At 45.0% G+C, this 3,478-nt stretch overlaps 1 pseudogene; it reads right to left on the bottom strand.

Annotated features, from left to right (window-relative positions):
- Positions 1 to 1,973: 1,973 nt before the first annotated feature.
- Positions 1,974 to 3,478, bottom strand: part of LOC102852041 — a 6,068-nt pseudogene continuing 4,563 nt past the window's right edge.

Genomic DNA, 3,478 nt, shown 5'->3' with positions numbered 1-3,478 from the left:
GAAGCATCACCTCACTGTCCCATCAGTGAACTCATACTGGGGAGAAACCCTATGTATGCATGACGTGTGGAAAAGGCTTCATTTCAAAGCATCACTTCACTGTCCATTGGTGAGCTCATACTGGGGAGAAACCCTATGTTTGCATGACGTGTGGAAAAGTCTTCATCTTGAAGCATCATCTCACTGTCCATCAGTGAACTCATACTGGGGAGAAACCCTATGTTTGCATGACGTGTGGAAAAGGCTTCATCTTGAAGCATCACCTCACTGTCCATCGATGAACTCATACCAGGGAGAAACACTATGTATGCAGAGAATGTGGTAAAGGCCTCATCTCTTAAAATAATGCTCAGGAGACTCTAGCAATCTCATACTGGCAGAAACCCTGTATATGCAGAATATGTGGAAATGTCTTCATGAGGAAGAATTGCCTCCTTGTCCATCAGTGAACTCACACAGCAGAGGGACTTTAAAGCTTACTGTTCACCAGCGAACTCCTCCTGGGGAGAATCCTTATGTGTGTTCTGATTGTGGAAATGGTTTCAGACAGAGGGTACATTTCTTCCTTTGCAGGCGAATTTGTACTGGAAAAGAACCATACCAATGCAGTGAATGTGGTAAAGGTTTCACCCAGAAGTCAAGACTAACGATACATGTGCGAACTTATCCTGGGGAGAAGGCTTACCTATGTAGCAAACGTGGAAAATGCTGTATTAGGAAGAATGACCTCACTTTGCATCAGCGAACTCATGCAGGAGAGGAACTGTGTAATTGTGAATGTGGTAAAGGATTCTTCCTGAAAGCAAGTTTCACAGTCCACAAGAGAACACATACTGGAGAAAAACCCTATAAATGCAGTAAATGTGATAAAGTTCTCATGGAAATCTTTTGATACAGCAGCAAACTCATACTGGAGAGAAAACCTTGTGTGTGCAGTGATTGTGGAAAATGTTTTGGTCAGAAGACAAATCTCTTTCTTTAAAAAAAAAACAAACCACAACATACTGGGGAGAAATCCTGTAAATTTAGTGAATGTGGTAAAGGTTTCATCAGGAAGTCAAATCTAACCATAATCCAGCGAACTCATACTCGGAGAAACCCTATATATGCAGGAAGTGTGGGAAAAGCTTCATGACAAAAGAATGAGCTCACCATGCATCAGCAAACTCATTGGAAGTAAAATGTATAAAAGCCATTTTGGCAAAGTATTCATCAAGATGGCAAGATATGCACCAGCAAACACATACTGGAGAGAAACCCTGTTTGTGCATCAAGTGTGGAAAAGTTTCAAGTGCTCAGAAGGTAAAACTCGTGATCAGCAAACTCCTTCTAGAAAGAGAGGCTATATTAGCAGTGCATAAAATACAGACTTCAAGAAGGCATTCCTCATTGTATCGACGATTTCACACGGAAAAGATTTAACTTTTCCAGTTGTGAATGCGGACAATCCGATTCCCAGCTTCTCGACTGACTATTGATCAGAAAGGCCTACCTTTTGGGTCCACCAGCTTTAAATACGAAAGTTCCAGCCCCCAATGCTTTTGATAGAGATGTGCAAATCAGAAACTTGCTTTCTGAGATGGAGAGAGAAAAAGCAAAAATCATGAAGTCACTGGCTTACACAATTTACCACATGTGGTAACTAACATTATGGCTCCGAGGGGACTTTTAATCCTTCACATAGGAACGACAGTGGCTAGGAAGCCCAGCTTTTAATTCTAATCTCTAGCCCTAGATAATTGGTTTTATTTTCAGTCTATTCCTGACAGAAAATACCTTTGTGTATTTCAGAGGGATTTTTCTTTTTTTATTCTTGGGAGGCAGGTTAAAATATTTTCTGGGATCCCCAAATGAAACAAATAACCAAAATAACAAGAGGAGAAGGAGAAGAAAGTGCCTAAAACATGATAGAGCATTTTAGAGCCCGTTCAGATAAGGCAGAGAAAGGGGTAAAGTAGAAAATAGCCAGGTCTTCAGTAATTTCCAGGAAGATCCAATTCTTTGGCTGGCCGCAAGGCAGCAGGCAAGGCAGATCCTAGCTCCCAAGTCTGCTCATCAGGACATAAGCCCTCAGTTCCCGAGCTGAGCACACCTCTTGCCTCCTCTCTTCTTTTCCTGTGCTCGGTTTCCCACTCCACAAAGGTATCAGAGAGGGTTGGTTGGCCAGGCCTCCTCTTCACTGTAGTTGCTGAGGTCGGAGCCAATTACCTGAGTCACTTTAAGGAACATTTCCAAGTATCCCAGGAGATTCCCTGGATCCCGGAGGGGTTCTCTGTTAGGAAGTAGAGCCTCTGGTCCAACATAGGGCGAATGTTTTGAGTAAAGACTAGTTTCCACAGGGCAATGGTGGTTTCCCCCAGTGCACCAACTGCTGCCCTTGGCATCCTTGCCAAACAGGAATGTAAACCAGTAGAGATCCTTGAATTTGTCATCTTGTTTGGCTGTTTTTTAACAGACTGGGGAACTGAGCACAGATCCCATCGATGCTGTCTGCACTTAACTGTTTTGCAGCTATCAAAAAAAAAAACAAAACTCCTTCCTGGTGAATTTGCAAATGTTAGCATCCTGGAACAACTTTTTTAAAAAATTTTATTGTGTGTGTGTACCATCAAATTGGATCTGACTGGTATAGGAAGAGATTGTCTCGCCTTCTCCAGCAGAGCATCTGGTGGATTTGAACCACGTAACTCTGGGATTGCAGTGCAGCTTCTTGCCAGTAGGCTGCCCGAGATCCCTACCCTGAACTTGTAAGCCAAGAGCAGCACTCCAGATTCAGTGGGGTCGATACAGAGGTTATTGCAAAAGCGCTCCCTGCCTTTTTCCAGAATTGCATCCTCCTGCTCATCTTTGTAGCACCTGATAATCTCTTGAAACCTCTATAAGGATGACTCCTTGCCATTGGACTTGGACTCCCTCCCGGCACCTCCTGAGGTCATCGGCAACTGGCAGGCCACACTGGTCCCATTGATGGGGATGTCCCCAGCTGGCTTGAGCCACAGGCTGGTACCTGCTCCTCTCGGTGGCCTGCACCACCTGCTTTGTGACTTGCTGCTGTGATCACGGTCTCCGTTCTTGCTGCCCACAGTTGATGAAGGATTCTTGCACTTCGTGACATGCTGGCCCTTGGTGCTGTTGTCCTGCCCTCTAGAATGGCCCCCTCAGGATCTCAGGTCCTTGTGGCCACTGGCCTGTGCTGCAACATGCCATCACCCAGAGTAGCCAGCCAACCCTGATCTGTTGTGCAATGAGCTTCAGAACACTGCACCAATATTTAAGGAGAAATGATCCTGGTTCACTAGTATCATAGCTGCTCCAGGCGTTCCTCAGGTCAAACCCTCTCTGGAAACAGCAGTGGCCCAGCGGGTCTGAACCAACTACCATCCTCTCAGGTTTTCAGGCTCTCTAACCCCACCACTGTCTCCTCTTTTGCAGCCCACCAGCGGCAGACATCCCTAAGCCCCTTAAAAGAATATATATA

The sequence above is a fragment of the Elephantulus edwardii genome, unplaced genomic scaffold, assembly GCF_000299155.1.
Source record: "Elephantulus edwardii isolate Elephantulus edwardi_28Jun2011 unplaced genomic scaffold, EleEdw1.0 scaffold00208, whole genome shotgun sequence".
NCBI lineage: Eukaryota > Metazoa > Chordata > Mammalia > Macroscelidea > Macroscelididae > Elephantulus > Elephantulus edwardii.
This window is presented reverse-complemented; position numbering and strand designations above follow the sequence as displayed.